The 26,038-nt window shown below is 39.9% G+C and overlaps 1 long non-coding RNA gene across 1 annotated transcript; it reads left to right on the forward strand.

Annotated features, from left to right (window-relative positions):
* Positions 1–8,943: 8,943 nt before the first annotated feature.
* On the forward strand, positions 8,944–19,632 carry LOC128125718 (uncharacterized). The gene is made up of 3 exons (XR_008223216.1): positions 8,944–9,275; positions 9,830–9,973; positions 19,474–19,632. It is a non-coding gene; the product is annotated as an uncharacterized LOC128125718 (long non-coding RNA).
* Positions 19,633–26,038: the final 6,406 nt, after the last annotated feature.

The following is a 26,038-nucleotide window of genomic DNA, read 5'->3' on the forward strand; positions in this document are numbered from 1 at the left end:
CTATGGCACATTGACCTGGGAATCTGAAAACGTCTTAGAAGCCACAATATTATTCTTTCTAATTTTTTTTTTTTTGGTGAGGAAGAAGAAAAAGTTATTCTTCTTTTTAAGAGTAAAAGGAGGTAACTAGAAAAATAAAGCTTCCCAGGATTCAAAAAAGAGTTTTTAGAACTCATTCATATGGTGAAATATCCTACTATTTAGTCAATAGCAAAAAACACATTTGGGAAGCAAAAGACAAAATATTAAAGAGGAAATATTGTACATTGCTGTTGATGTGACCAACTGCAGCTTTCACGTGTTAATATGTTCAAGAAATAGTTTATGGAAGATCTACACAGAAAAAAACCTCATTGCCCTGCCCTGAGTGAGAGCTTGCACCTTCCAGAGCTTAGCACCTGAAAGAGTCTCTGGTAGCACAGATACACTCAGGGCACAGTTTGTCTGAGGTGGATGAAGTGTGCTGAGTGTGCTGAGTGTGCTCCTGAAGGGCTTGGGTCTGTGCTGACTTTTCACAGAATGTTGGTTTGACCAAAGAACCTTCTGGATGTCTGTAAGCTGCTGCTGCTACTGTTCTCTCCTCTCTCTCTCTCTCTCTCTCTCTCTCTCTCTCTCTCTCTCTCTCTCTCTCTCTCTCTCTGTGTGTGTGTGTGTGTGTGTGTGAGAGAGAGAGAGAGAGAGAGACAGAGAGACAGAGAGAGAGACAGAGAGAGAGACAGAGAGAGACAGAGTATGTGTAAGTGGGAATATGCCTGCAACAACAAAAGGAACATGCTGGACATAAAGTCATTTCATCAAACACAAGTTTGGAGAAATAAAAACAGCTAATGAGCAAACCTCCTCATGGCAAACAATTGCCCCCTTTCTGTTTTGCTTTCTTGAAGCTTCAAGGGCATCTTCTTTGCCTTGTCTTTAGCAACTAATGATGTTGTTGCAAATGTGAGGCCTGCTACAAACCCCAGTGTTGTATCAAGTGGGAGACTGATAAGAAACAGTGAAGGGTCACTAATGATTCAGGCAATAAACGTGACAAGGTGCGCATTACTGGAGGCAATTACACACATCTCAGGGGCATTCAGTAGACTCTGGCACTGATGTTAATGACCCGAGAATGTGCTTGGCCTTTTCGTTGTCTCTGTTATGTGCAAATAATGAAAATATTGAGAAAGTTATTGTGACTATAAAGTTGCAGCAGAGTTCTTTTTTAAAAGGTAAAGTTTGATTCATTCTATGACTTGGAAAAATGGTTTATTATGCTTCAATTCAAAGGAAAAATAAAACTAGGATTAGTGGAAAGGGGCCAGCTCACTTTGTCTGGGTCACTTGGCTCCACCTCAAGATGAATGGACGTTCACATTGCCACATTAGAGAAAAACTTGAGAACCAGTGACCAAGCTCTCACCTTATTGATGCAACCACTGTGAGACTTTGGAAATGTTTTAGTGAATTGATGAGAAACCATTCGCAGAGTCAAACATATAGTTACCAAACAATTACCCACAAATCCGGAGTCCTGTCTTCATCAAACCGCCATCATTTTTTTTTTGGGGGGGGGGGCTGTTCCATGTTACTGTTCCCTTGTATCTCTTCAGGCAAGAGTGGTGCTGCCTGCCCTTCAGTGTCATTCACCAATTACTCTCCAAGGATGTGTCTACATCATCATGACTCATCTTGTAGGCAAGCTCCATTAGTAGTTTAATGGCATTTAGTTTTTTGTTTGTTTTGGTCGTTGTAGCTCAGGCTGGCTTTAGATTCATGATCCTGTTGCTTCCATGTCCTGGGTCCTGGAATCACAGCTGTATATCACCATGTTGGTCTCCAAGGCATCTTTTAGAACATATGCAGCTGTAGAAGAATGTTTGACTTTTGTTCAGATACAGTCACATGGGTGTGCATTTGTTATTGAGGAGTAAAGAGAAGACAGGGAATTGGGCACAATGAACTCTCAGTTAGCAAGTAGTTAAGTGGGAGGGGAAAGGCAAATCCAATGATGAAAAGCAAGAAGGGCGAGACAGCAGGAATGTGATCAGCAGGAAGCAGGTCTAACTAGAGTTCCTGAATGAGAAAGTGCTGGCTGCTGACATCGGAAGGCACTCATTGAATGCTGAGGAGGAGGATGGCAATGCCCTGCTCATTAAAACTGAAAAGGGTGGTGTGGGGCATAGGCAGGGCATGCACATGCATTTCTGGTGTTAACACAAATATATGGTGTTTAAGAATAAGGCAGCAAGGTGTCTGGATCTTAGCTGCTATCCCATTTCCTTTGGTCCGGTCTCCCTCTCATCCCCTATTACAGGGTTGAATGTATCTCTCAAGTTCATGTGTTGAGAATTTAGCCCTGAACACAACAGAGTCAAGACAGACTTTAAATGTGTAGATTAATGCCATTGCTTGTAGAGTCATTGCTTGTAAGAGTGAATGCAGCTCATGCCACTGCTCTCGTCAGCGTTTCACCTTTTTGTCTCTACCCATGCCAGACTGAGGCCTCTTCCTTGAACCTGCTATCCTCCAGCCTTTAAATACATAAACCTTTATTCTTTATAAATGACCCCAATGTTTTGTTACAGAGGCACTAAACAGACAAAGCATCTCTATGTTTTCTCCTTGTTCTCCCCTTTCACAGTTGAGAAGCTTTTCTGAGGGGTAGGTCAAATAGTGACCTCTCTGTTCACGTTTCCTTCCATTTACCTTTGCCTTCCATCTGGAACTTTCCTTGAGTACTCTAAAACCAAAATATGCCTTGAAATGTTTTCCTGTGACCTAGCATCGAGTGCTCTGTGTCTAGCAAATGTAAATGGTAGATGAGTAAATTGATTATCAGTATATTGTTGACTACATCAAGACAATAGGGATTGTAGATTAAGGCAGAGGGCAGTTTCCTGGGAAAAGATGTAACAGATAAACTTAGACAAAGAGTTGCAGTCAAAAGAAGCTGAAGGTTCAGTGGTACCATGGTGAAGAGGTGAGCACAGCTGCCTCTCAAAGAGTAGGTGGTTTTGCAAACCAGTGACAACTGAAATTATTACACCACTAGTCCAAAGGATACTGAAACCAGATTTCAGAGATCTAGTAAGCAATGGGGAATGAACAGACAAAGATAGACTCTTTGCATTCTGGAAGAATAGGTACTCTGATGGGCTTCACTAAGTACCACTTGGACCTGAAAAATTGCAATCAATGTTTCCCATGCATTTCTGAATTTATTCATAAAACTTGGATTCTCCAAGGGGTGGTAGTTTATAAGCACAACAAGTAAGGTGTCCATATGTGGCTGTGCAGGTCACGTACATATAGTCTTCTGCAGCATGTGAGGCTGCGGTGCTGAGCGCAGTGAAGGATCAAGAAGGTCAATATTAAATGATCTCAAAGCAGTGGTATCCTGAGGCCAATGCCACATTGAGTCAGGATGACTAAGTCATGTCAAGAAAAGGGTACTAAATCTGAGAGAGTGAGTCCTTCATTGAGCTAGGATCCTCAAAGTGGTCCAAGTACATCAAATTGAAAGTCCCCTTTGCTCTCATGGAAATCACATGAACTTTCCCTGCAGCATTTGAGTGGTCTATAATTTAAGTCTACAAAAATATAAACTGAAAATTTAAAGAAATAGAGAAAATAACGACATACTATGGTTTTAAATCAATATAAAAACTGAATTAGACTGTCTTATATATTTCAACTATTAAAAATCATCAGATACAAAATATGAAGGTATTCTACTTGAAATATTGAAAGAAATATAAGGAGAGAATGAATGAAAAACAAACCTGAGTGAGAAACAGTGAAAACAACATCAAAATATCCAGGAAGACCTATAAAACAATCAAGTAGTGCATTAGAAACAACATCATGAATTACAAAATTAAGAGCTGAGTTCATTACTGAAATTGATGGAATTAGTCAAAGCTGCAGTGACAATTGGTAAGTTAGAAGGTATAACCATAAACGTGATCTGGAACATATCACAAAGAAAATAGTTTTCAAATGTGAAAAAGAAATCAAGAGACAAAGTAGAATGAGATGTGACATTTGTCACATACAAGAGTCAACCAGTCTAAATAAAAAGTCAAAAGAAGACCCCCCCCAAAAAAAGCCCCAAAGAAAAGCAGAGAGTCAGAAAAGGGGCAAAAACTAAAACAATGTTTAATTTTTTGTGTCAGTTTGTCCAGGTTATGTTTTCTGAAGTGTCATTTTTTTTCCTCTAGAGAATTCTAATTAATATACCATGGGTAATAGAACTCTATTCATATGTAATATATGACTTGTAATATATTGTTTATTGTTTATATAAAGTTATCACATCATAGAAAGAATAAAATTCAGCTAAATGTGCTTTACAAGAAATACTCATAACTCAAGGGTATAGACTAACCAATAGACAGAAATATTAATAATTTGAAAATTGTATATTTGAATAGATTGTCAACATGTATCTACTCATTTTCAGACTGAATAAGAAAAAACATAAGCTGAGGAAAGGAGAGGATATAGTTATAAGTAAACTAATCACGGATCTCTATGAAAACCTTATGCCAGTTTACCTGAACAGAGGAAAAATATAAAATTATTTAAAAACATAACAAATCTGGCTATAAGAGAAAAGAAAGCTAAAATGATTAGGTATCTTCCCTTAGCTATAGGTGACATCTTAGGTGAGTTCTAGCAACTGAAAGAATAAATTATATGAGTGTGGTAGCTCATGCTTATAATCCCAGCACTCAAGAGGCTGAGGCATGAGAATTACTGTCAGTTTGTGACCAGTGGAGACAACATAATGAGTTTCAGGGCAGTTTGGGCTACAGAGTAACATCCTATTCTAACAACAAAAACAAAACAACAATTAAGGCATAGATAACTAATTTCAATAGTATATGAATTCTACTTTAAATGGAATCAGGGAACCAATACAATTCATATTCGATCTTAAAACCCATAAAGACATTAAAGGATAGGTATGTTTCATCTAACAAAGACATTAAGCAAAATATTAGCGAAGGGGAAATAGTACAGAAAACATGAATGCAGCCTTACAAGGTGACATTCCTCCTAGGAGTACAAAGCTGGATTAATGTTAGAAATCTAATAAATATAACTTTACTAAAATAACAAGGTAAAAGACAGAGTGTAACAGTTTTAGATGAGTGTATGGGTAAAAATTCTGAGTAAATTAGGAATGTGTTGAAATGGTGTCTGTTTAACATATGACATCACACATAAATCTCAACAGTGAGTTGTGAAAGGTATTCATTTGTGGGCAGAGTATCTGTGTGATGTACACATATATGCCCATGTGTGCAGGTGTCATGGCCTTTGTGTGCACATGTAGAGGGCAGAGATTGACTTTGGGTATTTTCTTCTTTTGATCTTACCCTATCTTTAATTTTTTCAAATGCAATATACTTTCATCATACTCTTTCCCTTTTTGTAATTCCTCCCAGATCCTCCCCAACACCCACCCACCCAACTTCATGTTTTTTTCCCCCTTTCTCTGTTTTTGAGACGAGATTCTTTTGCTGAACCTGGAGCTTGCCATTTTTTTTTAGACTGGCTTGTCACTGAGCCCCTAGAATCCACTAGTCTCCTGCTTTCCACAGCACTGGGTTACAGGCTCATGCTGACATGCCTGGTGAGGGGGGACCCTGCATGTGGTCATGGCAGTCAAGGAAGCAAACCTTGAAGAGGTGAGAATGAAAACTGGATTCACATTGACTTCCTCGGCCTGGATCAAGACTGGGAGTGGTTTATTCCCAACAAATTTAAACACAGTATAATTGGAAAAAGAGTTTCCAGGTGTAATACAATCCTTATTGCCCAGGAAGTGCAATTACATCGAAATTCAACTCAGGGTACATGTCATTTCTTCCAAGAGGATGGATTCTAGAGATAGGCTGCCTGTACTAGCTTAAGGGACTAAGGAGGGGTCTGGCCTGGTCTCCATCATACAGATAGCATGGAGGTTATTGAAGCTGTTAGTCTTGGTTGTGGAAGTTTGACATGGCCTGGCCCAACAGATAACACAGATCACCAGGCTATTAATCACTTCCAAGTCCCAGCTTCCTGCATGGAGGAACAGGGTTTCCATCTTTCCCATTGGAAAGACAATCTTGCATGCTTAACATTCCCGGTTACTCCGGAAATTTGTGTGCACAAGGACCTTTGTGCTATGCTCCCAAAAGCTTGGCTTTTCCATGGGTACTGGGGATCCAAACTCAAGTCCTCGTGTTTGCAAATCGAGCTCTTTACACACCTAGCCATCTCTCCAATCCCCAGCATTCACATTAAAATCTGAAAAAGACAAGGACATCAGTTCCTCACTCCTATTCATGGCTAGAAACTGCCTCTGTAGTAAAGACATGAATATAGATTCAATGATGAGGGCTGGACTTTGACAGTTACACAGAAAATATAAGACAATATCAGTAGAAATAAAGTTTAAGGATATATTTAACAAGCAATGTCCAAGATTGGTACAGAGAAAAGTGTTTACACATCGATAAAACTTTATTGAAAGTTGTTAACAGGTAAATAAAATCAGAAATGTATCATTTTGTATGTAGAGCTCTTAGATACTATAAACTGATAACTTCCCTCTGATTTGGACAACAGATTTTCAGCAGCTTTGGTCAAAATTCCTACTGTACATTTTGAGAAATTTGACAAGCTAATTCTCATACTTAAAGCTACTTCAAACATAGCCAAAACCAGACTCAAGTAAACACTAGAATGATTGACATTATCAGATAGCCAAGCATAATGTGATTACAGTCAATTGAGAAATATTTTTTTTGCAGGAAATTACAGATTCAACTAAATAAAGAGAATAAACTCTCTGCAAATGAATGTATATGGGGAATTTTCCGTGACAATGCTGGCCCTGTGAGTAATTAGGAAAGGAGGTAGTGTTGTATATATGTTGATTAGAATTAATAATTTAGGTAGAAAAAAGATAAAATTTTTTTCCAGTCACTGTAAAGAAATAATTGTAAAATTAATGCATATGTATGAAAGGCATAGTTTTTCTTAAAATGCATGGGAGGTTTGCAACCTTGGGTAGTGACACATGTTCTAATAAGATCCAGAAAGCACTAGCCTAATGTTATTGAGAACTCTTTAAGATAAAGTGCAAGGACATAAAATTTGCCTAACAAATAACAAATAGAATTGACCACTTGGTCCCACAGAAATTCTTGTAAGTCAACAAAAGAGTTACTAGTCAGCTTAAAAAAGGAAGAGCTAGAGCCACCTAACTAAGGAAATACAAGGCCTCTTGCTAAAGAGGTAAAAATTACAGCAAGCACACACTTCAAAAGATGTTCAACTTTATTGGTGAGCAGCAGAATGCAAATTAGGAGCTCTTCTATAAAATTCAAATGCAAACCAGAGCAAATAACATATTGCCTGTTTGTAAGGCAAATCAGTGATGGTTACTGACTGCAGCACAACATCCATTTCTAGGAGGGCATGTTTGGGGACAGGAGGAGCAAGCCTGCAGGTAGATTCGGCACTGAAAGGAAAGCAAGTTTGTTTGTGGGTCCAGAATGTTTATTTTGCTATTGTTTTATAATTCACGCACTTGCTGTATGCATTCTTTAGTATGTGTCACACATGACATCAATTTTAAGTCTGTGGCAGAAAGGAAGCCAAGTCAGGATACATCCTTCTCTCTGCTGCCTTGTGCATCCAGTTCTGTCTTTAAGAGCAATCCCTCTAAAAGTGTTGGTGTAAAACACCTTCAGGTGCTGTATCTGTCATAGGGTCCAGGTAGAAAAACGTCCATTCTTCTGGCAGCTGATCAAGTTTCTTTGTGCAACTCTGGCTTTTTGGGTTCTGATCTGTTGGTAGAAGTTGCTTCATTGTTTACTACACAAAGGTAAGCTAAGAAAGGTAAATGAGCGGACGTCACAGAATTATAATCCAAGCATATAAAGATCCGGGTGCTGTACTGTACCCAGCACCATATACACAGAGTATTTAATAAATGCTTCTTGGTGATGGCAATGATGAGGAAAAGCATTCCTTTCTGAGAAGGTGTTGGTTTATGCTGACAGGTGGTTGAAGATGTAAGTGTTCAAGTTTGAGGCATGTGAGTAAAGTCATACTTCACAGTCCGACTGTGAAGGCCCTTCATTTGTCACAGCTGAAAATTTCCCCCGGAGGCTAAGCAAGTGGTTTTGTCCTAAAGGTTATGACTCTTGGTGATGTTCTCTGGGAATTCTGGGGCCGTGGGATAACTCCTTCGCCTGAGGATCCCAGAGTCCTGCTGGCAAGCGATGAGGAAGAGATTGCAGATAGTGTACCATTTGCCTTCCCTTCGCTTTGCAAACTTCTCAAGGGGGCACAGAGGACAAGGAAAGGTGATACTGTGTTTCAAATGAAACCTGAGCTTCCTCAGAACGGCTTACGGAAGGGAAATGGCTCTTGAAGTACGTCTGACTTCAGAGCAGTGCATCCGAAGCCTACTGCGATGGGTGAGGCTACCTGCCACTCTAGCCAAGGACCAGTGCTCTGCCTAGAAGGCAGGCTGTGGATGGGAAAAAAGACAAACTCTCCCCAAGGGGCAGCTGTGTCTGTTTGAACTGAACAAGCAGAGGTGCTGATCCCCAAGGCTCTTTACCCAAAGAGGGGGTGGACATTGTAGATATGTTCAAATTATCGTCAGGCTTGAACTGTTAGAGTTTCCTGGTTTGGGATTTCTCCCTGTCTCTCCTTCATTGTCTTTCCTATACATAGAGGAAGTTGGTTCCAACAGGCTCCTGCTTCTGTCAGTCAGTGGTTCCACCTGAGTCCCACCTCTCTGTGGCCAGAGTCCCCTGCAGGAACATCAAAAGCATCACAGCATCTCTCCTTTGGTGACTTTGTGTCAGTTTTTTTTTTTTTTTTGTATGTTTGTGTGTGAGCAACATATTTGGCAACAAATTTTGCTCCACTTTCAGATTTCGATTGCTACTGAGACTCAGTCAAAAAGACAGCTGCAATAAAATGAACCAGATAGCAGAAATATGCCAATTGTAAGAACAAGTCGAGCTGAAAGCCTGGTGCTGAGCCAACCTGTCAGCAGAGTGAAGAAGAAACCCGTCAACTGTCAAGGAGTGCATCTCCCCAGGCAACACCAACTATGCTCAGAGGTAGGCTCCACACACCATAGAGCTCCGAAACAGCAGCTACGGAGTGATTTCTGGTTCAGATTCCAGCTCTAACTACTTCCTAGTGCTGTACGCCTGATCAGGGGTTCAAATCATCTCTGAGCCTGTTTGCTTCCCTGAATCTGTAAAATGAGTGTAAGTACATAATTGAATTATTATGGAGTTTAAAATAAAATGTATGTGTAATATCCTTATGAGAGCACATGGCATACAATATCTCATATCTATCAATCATCTATCTATCTATCTATCTATCTATCTATCTATCTATCTATCATCTATCTATCTACCTACCTACCTACCAATCTGTCTGCCATCTATCTGCCTATCTGTCTATCATCTAATTATCATTCATCTGTCATCTCTGATCTGTCATCTGTATGTGATAATCTATGTTTATTCATCCCTCTATTCGTGTACGGGGTATCATTCCTCCTATGATATAATTCGTCTATTCTTTCTTCGTTTTAGATGATTTTGGTGCTTTTTGCATGAGGTTATACATGTTGAAAGGCAGGGACTCTGGTTCTCTTTTGTTCTTGAAAAGCACTGTTTTCAAGGCTAGTAGTATTCGATATGATTTTATTTGTTGGTTCTTTGCACCCATGGGCTTGGCTTCCTCGTTACTCTTACCTTCTCAGAACACTTCTTCGTTAGGCCTTGCTTTCGTTTTATCTTTATTGTTGCAGAAAATAGTCTCCTTGTCTGGGCCGCGCCCCCAGCTACTCATTCATAGGCAGGAGCCTCCACCGGTTGTTCTGTGGTAGCAAGCACTGGTGACTACTCTGCCTTGCATACCATCGGCCCCACCGATGTCTGACCCAGAAGAAAGGGTAAGTAGAAATGTGCTCATCTACTCCAGTTGCTGGGCAATCAGAACTGCTGCTCAGAGTGACCTCTCAGCAACGTGTGGGAACACCCCTCCCTGTCAGGAATGGGAAATCATTTAACAAGGGTCATAGACTGTTCAGTCTACAGAGGTGGCTGTCATTCAATAAGGAAAAGGTGAGAACACAGTCCTTGCTCTCGGAGGGAGCTCTGCATTCCTAGAAGGCACAGGAAACCATTGTGCTGATCTCAGGTGCACTATGACAGAACCAGACTCAATGAGGTCCTGTAGGCCAGTGCTTCTCAACCTTTGAGTTGCGACCTCCACAGAAGATCATATATCAGACACACAACCCAAATTACACTTATGAAGTAGCAACAAAATAATTCTATTTTATTAAAGAGTGGCAGCATTAGGAAGGTTGAGAACCCTGTTCTAGGCACTGGTATCTTGTTGTCCCCCATGCCTCTACTCTGATTTCCAGGAGTGTTGCTGTGGAAGCTACTAGCTAACTAGAGCATGCTGAGATCCTCCATTGTTATCTGAACCCACACTTCCAGAGGAGGCTCTGTCCTCTCAGTCTGTGTGATACTCCTACTCAAGCCTTTGGAGCTGTCCAACAGGTACATATCTTCCACATCCCATGTAAACTCCTTCAGACAGGCATTCCAATTTCATAGAAAAGAGAACCAACAGCCAACATCAGTCTTAACTCCTCATCTTTCCCACTTTAGAGCTTTTATTTTTCTTAGTAAGCTGGGATGCCTTCCTTCCAAAATGTAGAAATTCAATGTTTATTAGAACAATCAGTTTACACTGCCAATCCTCCATTTCCTTAGCACTCTTCTTGAGGTTTGAGCTTTAGGAGGGTAATGGTTGGGGTTCCATATGAGAAAAATATAACAGGTATTTTGGAAAGGCCAAAGCTGAAAGCTTAGTAAAAGAAGCAATGGTATATTTAGAAAGAAAATCCAAAGGAGAGAGGCAGGAAGGGTCCATCCACACTGTTGCCAGATGCTGTGGTCTACAAATTCTGCTACACTCTTTCTTCCATGTAGTCCTCTCTGATTCCTAGTAGATGACAATTTATGACACACAGTGATTTTTCAGATACACCTAAGGCCTTATGTGTAAGATGAACATTAGATTAATGAATGAGAAGAGACTGATGGCTTTTCAACAAAGCCCTAAGCATATATTTTGATTCTTAAGTTCAAAGACAGTGGAGCAAATACTTGGGTCTGTTGGTTGGCCTCTTGGAAACAATTCTTTCTAGTGTTTAGTACCAAGTATTATGAAGATAAGTAACATTAAAATAAATACAATAAACCATGCCAAAAGGCAAAGCACAAGACTGTTCTGATTAAACATATGCATTTTCATATGTATGCATTTTCATTCTTATAAGAAAGGAAAAATTATATGAATGCCTCAACCGAGATTTTTAAACAGCTTTAAAAGTTTTATCAGTAGTGATATATCAGAATAGATCAAAATTTTATGCTCAACTGTTGCTAAATTTTATTACAAATGGTTGTATTGTATTTCAGGAAAGGGCATTTTATCCTGTTTAGAATTGATGTGAGTCAACTTTTCTCTTTGTCTGCCTTAAGGTGATGGCTATTGAGCTGATTTAGTTCCCTGGTTTGTTAAGATGTCTCCCACAAAGGGCACCCCTTTTAAGGTCTTAGTAGAGTCAGCTTTTGGGAAATGCACCAGTGAGTTTTGTTTTTTCTTGTTCTACCTGGTCGTGTAGACACAACTTTGGTTTCTAGTTGAACTTGGCAGCCATATGGAGTTGGAGGCTCTATAGAAAGCATTCATATTGGCAGCTCTGACCACATAGTTGAGACTAATATTACAGTGAATAACTACACTCTGGGCAAAATGAATCAGGAAGAATGGCTGGAATCTGAATTTTCAGACATGCTCCCACCTACCACCAATTTAAAACATTTTCCTGAAGAAACCCACTGTTTATGATTAGTCTTCTAGAGTATTAATTCAGTTTTTGTTCATATTTTTACAAGGCTTTTATTAAGGCTATTGTGTACACACACACACACACACACACACACACACACACACACACACACACACACACACACACTGACTCTGTGTTCTCATCTACTCCTTACATTCTACTCGCTTTCAAATCTACTGCTGTTTTCACTTTGTTCTCCATCTTCTTGTATAAAGAAAACAACCTAAACCACCATCCAGTTTCATCTTGCATGAGAGAAGTGGTTTTGAATGAAGTAAATAAAGCAATGAGAAGTGAGGAGGCTCAAAGCGTTGACTTTGGAATGAAAGTATGATAGTAGATTTAATGCATGTTATTCAACTCTGTGGATACATTGAAGTCAACCATGCCATTCAGGCTGTTTGTGTAGTCAGATCTAATCAGGAAACTGAGCCTCACAAAACCAAACTTAGCAAGCAGCTACATTCTGATGTCTTCTTTAGATATTATAACTTTGTAGAAGGTATAGAATATTTTTTGTCGGGGGCTGTTTTCAACACAGACATCTGATTTTTTTTCTAAAAGGTAAGAACATGCATTCTGAGTTATGTATCACATATGTGTATAGCATGTACTTTTTCCCGTAGATAGCTACTCAGATGTTTTCAGATGTACCTAACTTTAGGCAAGGAGGTCAAACTGGGACTCTCTTTGCATTGCAATCTGGTTAGTCAGCTGTGGGCTTATGGGATCGTTGTGATATATACCTGGAGTCATGGCTGGTAGACTCCTGATGTTTCAACATGGACTGTGGGATGTGATCTGGGCATTGTCACTGCCAGTGCAGCACTGCAGACTGTACCACGTGAGAAAAGGGAAGATCTGTGTGGTCTAGTTGACCCAGTACCACCCATGTAAAGGCATCCATTCAAAGTATCAACTGCCGTGGCTGAAGGTGGTATTTGAATGGACAAGAATAGGTGGGCCATGTTAACTTTGGAGCTGCCTCAGTTATGGTTTCTATTGCTGTGATAAGACACTGTAACCAAGAACAACCTGAGAAGGAAATGGTTCATTTCATCTTCAAACTCCCAGGTCACTGTCCATCACTAAGGGAAATTGCTGTAGGCACTCAAGGCAGGAGCCAAAAGCAGGAACTGAAACAGGAGCCAAGGCAAGGTGCTGCTTACTGGCTTGTTCCCCAAGACTTGCTCAGCCTGTTTTCTTAGACAATTCAGGACCATGTGTCCAGGGTTGGCATTACCCAGCGCGGGCTTGGCCCTCCCACATCTATCGTTAATGAAGAAAATGCAGATAAATGTGTATAGGCCAATCTCATGGAGGTATTTTTTCATTTGAGTCCCTCTTCTCAAATGACTCTAGCTAGTATCAAGCTGACACAGAACTAACCAACACAAGGCTATCTGTAAGACTATTTGCTCTAAAATCTGCCTAACAGTTTATTGCTATATCATCTTGAACATAAACAACTTTGTCTAAAATTTACAGACTAATTAATTATTGCTTTGGTCATCAACATTTATTCTTCATTTTGGATCATGGCTATAGATAGTTAAAATAGATGTTTAAGTGTTAAAATTTGTTATAAAATACCAATAAATAATCTAATTAAAAATAACAAAATAAAGTGATAATTACATATAGCTGAGTAAATCCATTGACTATTTTGTGGTCATATGAACTCAGGCTATAATCAACACACCAGGAATCTGAAACTCAACTGCTTATAGCATTAAGCAGGTAAGTAAATTAAGTAGGCCAAGTGGGCCATACAAAGTGACATATCATTCAATTCTGGCAGTCATAGTAATACATAAGCATTTGGGCTTAGATTGGCCAAGTCTTCTGCCTTTCATAGGGTAGTGCCTAGGCCCTGTGTACCATACTCTTTACCCATTGATGTTGTATGCCTTACACTTAGGCTTTGAGTTTTTGTTTGAATCTTGCCTGTTCTGGAAAACATTTCTTAATTACCATGACAAAATTAGACTGTTTCATACTCTTAGCGTGCTGTACAACCTCCCAATACTGTTTCCACTTCACTCATGCTGTACTGATTGTGTGCTAGGTCATCAGCTCACCTGATATACAGTGTCTACTCAAGGATAATGACATTCACAGAGCACAGTTCCTGGTTCCGGGAGATATCAAACAGTGCTGAACTGGTTAAAGAGGGATATGGATACAGGAAAACTATCTGGAAAGCTCTTAAGTACTTAGAGTTGATTTCATACTTTAGCAAATTATAGAGACAGTGAACAAGGATGAAGAATCTTGACAGAGTTTTCCATGATCATTCCTTAGCAGCATCTTAAGTGTTCTAGTTCTATTCCCACATAATATATCATTCATCCATATTTTAAATCTAATCCCCTTTCCTACCAAGTCGTAGCCTATTAAATACTACATTATATTCTGAATGCTATTGCCTTACCAGTCTTTGAATGCAGAGATTTTAGCACAGTACTTACAACATAGCTCAATGCATGCACTTATGAAAGAACCAATGGGTGAGTGGTTTGTACATTTGTCAGACTGCTCTCTGTCTGGGGCAGCTAACCTGCAGCAATTCTACAAGGGGATGTGATCCTTGGTGGGCAACTGGAAAAAACAACCTCCAGAGTAGGAGAAAGTGGGAATTGAAGATTCTACACATAAAAATGGTTCACTTCATCATGTTCTTAGAGTTTAGACTTGACTTGGAGGCAAACTTAAACTCAGAGAAAGGGAGGAAGAAACAGACCAAAACCTAACACTATAGCTAATATTTTTGTTGGCTATTTAAGTTTATAGATTTGAATTTTTTAGAATCAGAATATATTCTTTGTCATGAATGATGCAAATCTCTAAGCAAGATAGAGGTTAACTGTCGTTGCTCTGTGTCAGCTGCCTTACTGTAGGATAGGCAGGACGATACCAGTACGCAACCTTTTGCAAGCTCCCTTTGATGTCCCTGGTGTGGAAAGGATATCAGACCAGTAGATGAAAGCATTGTCTACCCAGTCTCTAATTGGATGATGTGAGTATGCTATCCTGCTTCAGAACTGAGTTAACACAACACAGAATGTGTTTTCCTCGGAGGAGAAGCAGTTTACTGGTGTGTAGCAGACGGTTCTTGCTCTTTAGTGTGAATCATAAGCAGATAGTTCTCAAGTCACATCATGCCCATGATGAAAAATGTTATTGGATTTCTCAGTCTTGGGTGGTGGTGTGGGGAGTAGCCTTCAGCCACAGGGCACAAAAATATCATCTATTTCTGCTGCTTGGGTGATGGGTTGGTATTACTCACTGCTATTAAGAGTAGTAATTACAACATAATATTGTCCTCTTTGTGTCCTAAAACAGAATCCTGTGAGTAAAAGAATGGGGACTTAATGATTTTCTGTTTCCAGTCTGTCTGGATTTTCATGGTTTTAAGCACCAGGAAGAAGAATTTGGCTAAAGCAGAGTAATAAGACGTAAGGGCAGAGGCTGAGCTGCATTCTTCTCCGGTTCTCTGTAGACACAAATGCGCTTCTGTGTGACTGCTTATGGGAAACGCAATCAACATCTGTAGATCACCACAAAGCTCTGGTTTGGGCCACTTTGGGGAATAATCTTATGAACTTGAATTTATATGTTCTTTGACCTATTGCAACACTAGGGTATCAACAACAGTCGAAGGAAAGAATCGAAAGCCAAGACATACTTGTATAATTGAATCAGGCTTTGTCTCATTGTTACTCAGGTTTTACAACATTTTCTTATCTGAGATCCCCTTTATTTATTCTTTCACAGATCTCATGTATGGGGTTGAGTTAAAGTCAGTGTCTTCTTCATATATAGAGGAATTAAACAATAAAAACGTTAAGTGACTTGTCCTGAGTCCTCCATGTAGTTACTGGCATAATCAGGAGGGCATGGTTGCCATTCAGATGCACAACTGGGTTGGAAGTTAAAAGTTTCAAGTGTAGAGAAATTGTTCCTTTGAATACCAGATTCCAGCAGCAGCAGCCTCCAGACGTGTTTTCTGACCACTAGAGGAAGGAAGCATGTCCCGCTCCCCCCATACAAGTGTCAATGCCCTGTGTTGCTTCATGTGGTGATGACAGTGTCAACATACTGATAAATGTGGCTAACGGTGGGTACCTCATGAAGTCAATCTTCAGAAGACTGGGTGTTAGCCCAAAGGGTGTAAAGATGAAAGAAATCCAAACTTCTCCCTTACCACTTGTCTAGGTCAAATCACCTATGTAGGAACAACCATGAGTGCTCTCACTGAGGCCCCATTATTTTGTGTAATCATCCAGATGACTTCCCACATATTGTTCATAAGAATTGTTGACCACTTGAACCAATAAGCCAGTATTGTCTCCATAGCTTTGTTGTGTTACCAGAGAAGACGCTTCTTTACAGAGGTAAGCTGCTTCCTGTTACACAGGGTATCTACTCATTGAACATTTGATGTAAATATCACATTGTAAACTGCAGTTGTTTATCTTGATACATGGCATCTCTCTTCTTATTGGTAGTTAAGTGTCCTTAATCCCCTGGTTCCCCAGATAGACTATTGACTTTTTAATATGCCTCTTAGAAGCTCCCCATGTAGATTTCATCAATTTATACAGCCTCAGTTCAAGTGGTTGCTTAAATGTGAACTCCAAATTGAGTGAAAATCCACTTGATGTGAGGTGTGTGCATGTGTGTTGCTAGAGTTTTCCTGCCTGGCCCACAGTCAGGACAAATCTCTCTCACCCGCCAGTCCCAAGCCACTTAAACCCGATCAAATAAACACAGAGACTTATATTGGTTACAAACTGTATGGCCATGGCAGGCTTCTTGCTAACTGTTCTTACAGCTTAAATTAATCCATTTCTATTAATCTATACCTTGCCATGTGGCTTGTGGCTTACTGGCACTTTACATCTTCCTTATCCTGATGGTGGCTGGCAGTGTCTCCCCCACCCAGCTTCCTGTTCTCTCCATTCTCCTCTCTGTTAGTCCCGCCTATACTTCCTGCCTGGCCACTGCCAATCAGTGATTTATTCATTGACCAATCAGCAACACATTTGACATACAGACCATCCCACAGCACGTCCCCTTTTCTTTTCTTAAAAAGGAAGGTTTTAACCTTTATACATCTCCAAAGTCAGCTTGGTATATTTGGGAATTTGGGCGTAGCTTCTCTTACTACTTCCTGCTGGAGGGGGGCGCTGTATCTTCTGGGGAAACAAAGAAAATTTTAGGATCATGGAGTAGTCCGTGAAGCTGTATCATCTGAGCCAGTTGCCTTGAAACGGTTCTGGATGTTGGATCATCTGGGCCATGGTGTCATCGGAGACCTTTCAGGTGGTCTTGGCTGGTCAAACCTGATGTGTCTTAATCTGGAACAAATCCATAGCCTCTGGCTTTCTGTGGAAACAAAAGCAGAGTCTCCTTTCCAAAGTAACATATCCTTATATCCAAATTTTGAAGTCAAGGTACCTTTAAAATATGCATATTGGTTTAACTCAGCTTCCTTTACAATCAAATATCTCTCTGTAGTTAAGAATCTCAAAGACAACACAATCCAGATTCTCTGTGTGATATCCATCTTTACAGGGCTTATTTTTTATATTAATTTTACTGTCTCTTTAAAGACTTTATTTTTTAAAACTATGTGTTTGTTTCTGTAACTGTATATATCACCTTTTTAATCTCTTTCAAGCCTACGTATATTTTACACACATTTTAAACTATTACATCTGAATCTGTCTTATTGTGAATCTATTGCCTTAAACTGCAGCAGCTGTGGCTGCTGGCTCCGCCCACCTCAGCTTCCCAACATGGCGGCGGTATGCTTACCGCCAGCTCTGGGAGCCATCATGGGTCTATGCTTTTATCCAAGCAGCATGTAGCCCAGAAGCCTCTTTTTTTTGTTTTGTACTAGCAAAGGCTAAATCCACCAAGCAGCTTAATGTGCCACTTGCAGAGGCCTCATTCCCACCATACCGCAGGTCGAGCGCGCACACTAGGAACCCACCAGTAGCTCAAACTGGCAGCTGCCGCTCATTTGAGAGAGACAATTAGGAACTGTTTTTAGCTCCGTTTTAGAATCTTTTCTCAGTTTTTAGGTGGAAACTCTTGCCCCACGTTGGGCGCCATTTGTTGCTAGAGTTTTCCTGCCTGGCCCACAGTCAGGACAAATCTCTCTCACCCGCCAGTCCCAAGCCACTTAAACCCGATCAAATAAACACAGAGACTTATATTGGTTACAAACTGTATGGCCATGGCAGGCTTCTTGCTAACTGTTCTTACAGCTTAAATTAATCCATTTCTATTAATCTATACCTTGCCATGTGGCTTGTGGCTTACTGGCACTTTACATCTTCCTTATCCTGATGGTGGCTGGCAGTGTCTCCCCCACCCAGCTTCCTGTTCTCTCAATTCTCCTCTCTGTTACTCCCGCCTATACTTCCTGCCTGGCCACTGCCAATCAGTGATTTATTCATTGACCAATCAACAACACATTTGACATACAGACCATCCCACAGCACATGTGTGTTGCTGGGGGTCTGATTTTATTTATATAAATCATAAAACTATCATATCTAAATAATGACAATGGCTTGCTTCTGTAGACTCTGGATGAATTTATCTATTTTGTTGATCAGATTCTATCTACTTATCTGGACTCACTTTTTTGAAATCCTAAAGTAGGTTTTGAAATTAGGATATGAAGCTGGGCGGTGGTGGCACACGCCTTTAATTCCAGCACTTGGGAGGCAGAGGCAGGCGAATCTCTGTGAGTTTGAGGCCAGCCTGGTCTACAAAGTGAGTTCCAGGACAGGCTCCAAAGCTACAGAGAAACCCTATCTCGAAAAACAAACAAACAAAAAAAAAAAAAAAGAAAAGAAAGGAAAAAAAGAAATTAGGATATGGCCCCCTAAATAAATACTTCTCAAACTGGGATCTGACAAATTCTGGGCTATCTAATGACCATTCCGCCCACCCCCACCCCAGCATCTGAATTCTCCACAATAGTTTTTCAGACTTTGTGTTTGTATTTTAACTATAATCTGAAACTGTAAATGTGTAGTAGCTATTTATTGTTCACTATCCGGTATGTTTTTATCTGATTTTTCTTCATAACAGCACCGCAAGTTCCTTCGGAAGCCGCCTTTCTCCCTGTGCAAGCACAAAGCCTGTGTGGGATGGCCTCCAGCCATGGCTCTGGGTGGCACCTCCAATGATGTTTACACTGGCCTAAGAGAGGAGCCTGTAACCTATCCAGGGCCCCTGCAGGGTGACAGGCAGGGTTTCTTTAACTTATAACCCAGCTGAAGTTAGGTTTTCCTTTATTTGCAGCTAAAAGGAATCCTGAAAGGTACCTAGATCATTAGGATGAATTTAGTGCCTGTGTTTGTACAAATACTGCCAGTGTCTTTCTTGCCAAGTGGTACAACTTTAATTATCTCAAGATAATAAGAAAATAATAGAGGCAGATTTAATATGTAAATGATGCACATTTTATGAAGGAAGGTTTCTTGCTAATTCCACAGAGAGAAGTGAGTCTTCAGATGATGTCTACACTTTTAAGCCTGCAGAAGGAAAGGACCCATTACGGTCATGGATGCAGAACGCACATTGCAAGCAGCGATTAGTGTGCTTCCCAGCAACGCACCTCCATCCATCACATCGGATTAAGATTGCTAATTAAAAACTTATTGGCTTGGAGTTTTGTTTGTATTTAATTTAGAACTTTTTAGTTGTTGGAGAGCTAGATACATAAGGGTTTTTATAACTATAAGTTAGGGTTGTACAGGTTTGAATGCCATTAAAATAACATTAATGCCAGGGCTCCCGAGGGAAATGTGCTTTTTCATTACAGAGAATCTGTTCATTTCTTGAGTTTTAGAAGTGTTGTCATAAATGGCAAATAGTACATTTATGTTAAAAAAGACAGACTACGAGATTGGATAAACATCCTCCCGTCTGGAACATCACTGAATTCTACCAAATTACATAAAAACAGACTTCTAAAACTCCAGTCCTCCAAAAGGAGTGTCTGTCTTCTAAGGAGGGCAAAGTATTTTGCAGACATAACTGCTCTTCTCAGTTCACTTGTGTGTGAGTTCATCGAGCAAGCTCCTACATCACATATCAAAACGAGGCAAAGCTCTGCAAGTCCAGGCCCATCAGTGGCAGGAGCAGACCACATTGCTTGTCTCTTGCAAATTTGCCATACTTGCAGAGAAAACCCAAGAGTCAGGTGAGGGCATTTGTGTAATGAGATGGGGTCCAAGGGTGATGACTCCCTTTTCTTAATGGCTTATTTCTTACTGGGTGAGTCCTCAGATCTCAGTGTCTCATCAACTTTGAATTCGCAAGTTGTCCCATGAAACATACTTCACTTTGATTTCCTGTTATACCATCTCACAAAGGAGGCATTCTTTTTCTAGAAGGAGTCTTTGGATATATATATATATCTCCATGTATATATGTATGTATGTATAATCACTGTCAGTCTGTGTTTACCTGTTGTCAAGAGTAAATTCAGTTCAGTTCTTGTGAGCTCTAGAGAAGTCTTTCAAATTCCTATGACCTGTCCAGCATCATGTGGCACACAGAGAATCACAAAGGAGACTAACTCATGGTCTTATCCTTCAAGATGTTTTCTTTATATGGAGAATGAGGATTTCAATGTGATAGAATAATCTAGTGGCAAAGATAATCACAAAACGCAGTGAGAAGTTGTTTGCCTACTATCCAACAATTCACTGGGGATGGTGATGGTGAAACTATTTCAGTCCTACTTGGTTTTCACTACAGCACACTCAGAGTTATTTGACTAAATATTTTGGCTTTTCGGCTGGCTTTTCACTGGCATTTCCTTAGATGTACTAAGCAGTCTAGAGAAATGGACTTTTGCAATTAAAGAGTGATATTGAGTCTGCTGTGCTGAGGGATGTATGCAGATTGTTGCTGAGTCTTGATTCTTATATTTTAAAATAGTTAGCAATATTTGGGCCCAGTTTAACTTCCTGTTTAAGGGAACATTCTTGACAATACAACTGCAACTTTTTTTTCACACCTGCATACAATGGAAAGTACTTTCTCACCAACCACACTAGAATATCATTTTCCTGATGTTCCCTGACAGATTGAAGACAGCCTGCACTGGAAGTAACCATCTCCCTCCAGACTACCTTGCTCACCAGTTCTCAGTGAATTTTAAATCCTCAGACATAACAGAAATACCATGGGAATGAGGCGGTTGTCTTCGTTGGAACCATTCAGAGGAGAGAAGGGCTGGGGTGAGAGAGTGGATGATGTGGTTCTGAATCAAAGTAGAGACTGCAGCCTTCAGGATAATGTGCATTTTCCCAGAAGCACCATAGAAAGAGGACTGTAGCTTCAGACCTGAAGTTTTCTCTGTTTTGCTTGGCTTCATAATTCGGGCCAATATGTCTGGGCTGTCAAGAACCACACATGCTCTTTATTTAAAGCCTTTCCATTTTTACCCATTGGCTTTCTTTCCAGACAAAGCCCTTCTTGTGCTGCTACCACCGATTCCTTCCATTTCTTACTTGGGAAAAAAGCACCTTGAAAGTTGCTTTGGCTTTCTTTCTATTGACGTGGTAAACACCATGACCGAAAGCAACTTGGGGAAGAAAGGCTTTATTTGGCTTACAATGTCTCCATCACAGTCTGTCACTGAGGGAAGTCAGGACAGTAACTCAAGGCAAGAAATTGGAGACAGGATATGAAACAGAAGCCATGGAGTCATACTTCTTTCTGTCTTGCTCCCCATGGTCTGTTCAGTCTGTTTCCTTATACCACCTGCCCAGAGGTAATACTACCCATAGTGGGCTGGGATCTCCCATATCAATTGTTAATCAAGAAAATGTCCCATGGGCTGTCCTACACGGCAATCTGATGGGGGCATCTACTCAACTGATATTCTCACTTTCAAGATAACTCTAGCTTGTGTAAAATTGACAATAAACTAACAAGCACATAAGTTATTCCATATAATGTGAACAGCATGTGCCTGAGAAAGTGTTTCATAAATTAAGGATTTTTACTTCATTGGTCAAGAATATTTCTCATTAGCTGTCCCTCCATGAGAGAACTTACCCTTTTGGAGGAGGGGATGAGGGGTGTGTGGCTGGAGGGAGAAGAAGGGGGAGGAGTGGGAGGAGGGATGAGAGGGGGATCTGTGGTTGGTATGTAAAATGAATAAAAAAATTTCTCTTTGAGGTCCCATCTAATAGCACATTGAAATTTGGCTGGGTACTAAATTTATTGAGAAGTTAAGCAAAAGTGCAATCTAATGAAGATTTAATTTTAAAAGGAAATAATAAAATCTAAGGAACCTATTGAAATACTCACTAATTATTTCTCTGATAAACTTTATGCACTGGGATGAAAAATTGTGGAGGACATCACATGCGCATCCATTTGAATACTGAGAGTATATTGCATGTTTCCGTAAGTAATGCTTAAAGCATTTTCATAGCAATAGATCCATGCTTACATACTCTTTGGAAAAAGACATAAAATACTACATACTTTGAGAGAACAGCCCACTTGAGCATAGTTACTTGCAACTTGACTATATTCATCTATTGCCAGCATTTATCAATTTTGCCATGGGGGATTCAGAGCCATTCAGTCTAAAGTAAATGTTCTGAATTCAAAGTTTCAAAAATATAATTGGTAACAAATATTGCATAAATAATAAGGGAGGTATAGAGAGGTGGTATAGAGGTATTAGGAAAAGTTTGTTGACTTCTGTCTTTGTAGGACGGTACAACCACTATTGGAAGCTCTGAGATATCTTCTTCCCCTCCAAAAATGATTGCTGTACATATTTCTTCACTTGCTCCATACTCTTTCTTTCTTTGTTTGTTTTCATTTCTTTTTTTTTTTTTTTTTGAGACAGGGTTTCACTATTTAGCTCTGGCTGGCCTAGAACTTGCTCTGTAGACCAAGCTTATCCAAAACTCACCGAGATCAGCCTGCCTCTGCCTCCTGAGTAAAAGGACTAAAGGTGTGCACCAACCTTACCCTATTCTTTAGAGATGTTCAAGTGAGAATTAAACAGATTCAGAAAATGTTGAACTGCCAAGACTAGAAACCATGACTCCAGGTTGAGTACCTTTTCTACAAGACAGGAGTTTCCTGAGGGTCACAATTTGATTGAGAGGATGAATGTGGCAAAAAAGTCATTGAATTATAGGGAGAAATTGTTAGAAATGTTCACTTTCTTCTTTGAAATGTCCAAATACATAAAGGAGAAAGTCCCTGTTCAGTCCCTGTCTTTAAAACCTATCTAATATTGGTATATCTTCCCTTTCAACAAATGCCAGATGAGACACAGATTACAATACATTAATTTCATTTCACATTTACTTTATATTTATGTTATCATAAAATGATTTTTTTAACCAGGTAATACATATGAATGGTCTATCAAATTAAAAAATACAAAGAGGTATTTCTTTATCTTTACTCCACCCATTTTTAACAAAGGTAATTATAATTATGGTAGTAGTTTTATTGGCATTTCTAGAGACATATTATACTCATAGAAAAATGTATGTATATGTGTGTGCATTAGTACAGATATTTAAAAATCGTGAACGTTAATATTTTAGTGTGATGGTTAGCTTTGCCAACTTGACATTCCTAAAATCATCTGGGAAAGAGTCTCATGGGCTTCTTTTTAAAATGTGGGTTGGACTGTCTGTAGTCGGGGAAATGTATTCATTCAATTATTTAATGTGAGAAGACCCAGGCCACTGTAGGCACACAGGCACAGTCCCTAGGCAGGGAGCTCTGACCTCAGGGAGAAGAAATAGAGCTGAGTCCAAGCAAGCAAGCATGCACGCATTCATTTTTCTCTGATCTTGACTGGATATGATGTGACTAATTGTCTGAAGTTCTTGCCTTGACTTCTCAACAGTGATGGACAGTAACTTAGAATTGTAAGCTGAAATAAAGCCCTTTCTCTCCAAAGTTTCTTTTGCCACAGTATTTTATCACAGAAACGAAACTAGAACAATTGTTCATGCTGTTCAGTACAGAACTTCTTTCCTATTAAATACAGTTGTGGAGATCCCGGAGATGACAAGGGCTTTGAAACTGCTTTGCGTGCCCAGCTGACTATTTTACATCACCTTTGTCCTCTTCTCTGTAAGGGAAAACCAGGCATGTTACTGAAAAATGAATCAAGAGTGATTAGGTCACAAGACCTGTGTCTAATCATCTGACTTGTCTCCACATGTCCCCCCCTTTCTCTTTGTTTTGTCTTTTCCCCTGAAGTTTTTTTTCTTCTTAAAATATGTTTTTAATTGAAATAGAATTACATCACTCTCCCCCTCCTTTTCCTCCACCCATCCTCTCTCAGCTACCCTCCCTTAAACCTCTCCCATGTCTCCCCCTCACCTTTCAAGTTGACAGACTCTTTTTCTTTGGTTATTATTGTTATATACCTATATGTATACATATCTGTCTGTATGCACTTATGTATAAATACAGCCTGTTGAATTCATCCTTGGTGGTGGTATAAGATTTCAAGGATGACCACTCTGCATTAGACAATCAATAAAGGATAATCATTCCTGGGAAAAGGGAATTCTCCTTCTCCCAGCAGTCATTAGTTGCCTGTGGTTCTTGGTCTAGGTGGGGACCCCAAGAAATATTCTCCCTTCCATGTTATCGTTTCCATTGATATTGCCATTTTCTGGTCTTGTTTATGCCATTTCTGGAAAAGACTGTCTCACAGCAGATTTCCTGGTATTCTGGCTCTTGCAATCTTTCCGCCCCCTCTTATACGATAGTTCCTGAGCCATAGATGAAGGAGCTGTAATGTAGATGTATCCCTTGAGGCTGGGCTTCCCACATCTATTGGTGATTTCTGCATTGTGTCCAATTGTGGTTTTCTGTAATGGTCTCCATTTGTTGTAAAGAGAGACTTCCTTGATGGGGGTGATAGCTACACTTACCTGTGGATATAAGTTTCTAGTACCAGGCATGATTTCTCTCTTGTTGAGTGGGCATTAAGTCCAATTAGACAGCTTTTGGCTACCACTAACATGTGAGTGAGACCTATTTTGCCTTCATGCCTATCTTGCCATGTTGGTAATTATGGTGGTTCTACATCAGAGGCATTTAAGTCACCTGGGCTGATAATTCTCTGCACAAGAACTACAGACAGATGGAATTCACAGTACAAAGCAGAAGAAACCTCCCTTTGCAAGGTTGGTTAGGGTAGTCCAGGTGACTCCCAAAACAACATAGATTATTGATATAGCCCTTGGTTGCCTCTCAGGGGTTGAGGGTGGATCCCTATTGCTGAACACAGGACTCAGATGATTCAAGCTGGATCTGACCTGGAAGCCTCTTTCCTGAGGTCTAACTTCCATGATTCCAGAAAATATTATGCAAGCTACCAAGGGAGGGAAGCAATTAAACAGTCCTACTCAGCTTCAATCTCCCACACTCTTCTTGAAGCAGAGGAAAGAACAGACTGTTTCTAACCCCGTAGAAGGAGATCTGCAAAGAGAAAACAATGTTAATGAACCTTTTCATCTCCTAACAGTTGAAAGGACCCTTGAACATGAATCAAACTAACAAGAGGGTGAAATGGTTTTTCCTAATGGCTTTCTCTCTGGAAAGCAGAGGTAGATTTAACAAAAATATGCCAATAGTCTGATTTGCTGAGTTCCAAGAAAAAGAACCCATAAACTGCTGCCATGTGGGAAAACTTTTCTAGTGAAGCCATAGACAGTCACCCCATTCTTTAGTTACCTGCTTTTGCCCTTACCTAAAAGCCATGCTTTATTCTTCATTTAAAAAAAATGCCTGTCTCTAAGTGTTCACTGCAAATATATTTGACCAGGACACAAAAAATTTTGAAACTCATCTAGATGCCAATTTCTGTGAAAATATTCAGCTTCTAATATGTTTCAAAACATCACTCAAAGCCTCAGGCAGATTATGTACAAGCATATCTGATATCTTGATTTTAATACTTTAGCATCAAACAAGCAACACAATCCACAGCTTACATTCTTTGGTATACACAGTCAAGGGTGCAGGCTAAATATTCTGTGGAAC

Source organism: Peromyscus californicus, unplaced genomic scaffold, assembly GCF_007827085.1.
Source record: "Peromyscus californicus insignis strain IS unplaced genomic scaffold, ASM782708v3 Scaffold_4__1_contigs__length_199733344, whole genome shotgun sequence".
Classification (NCBI taxonomy): Eukaryota; Metazoa; Chordata; class Mammalia; order Rodentia; family Cricetidae; genus Peromyscus; species Peromyscus californicus.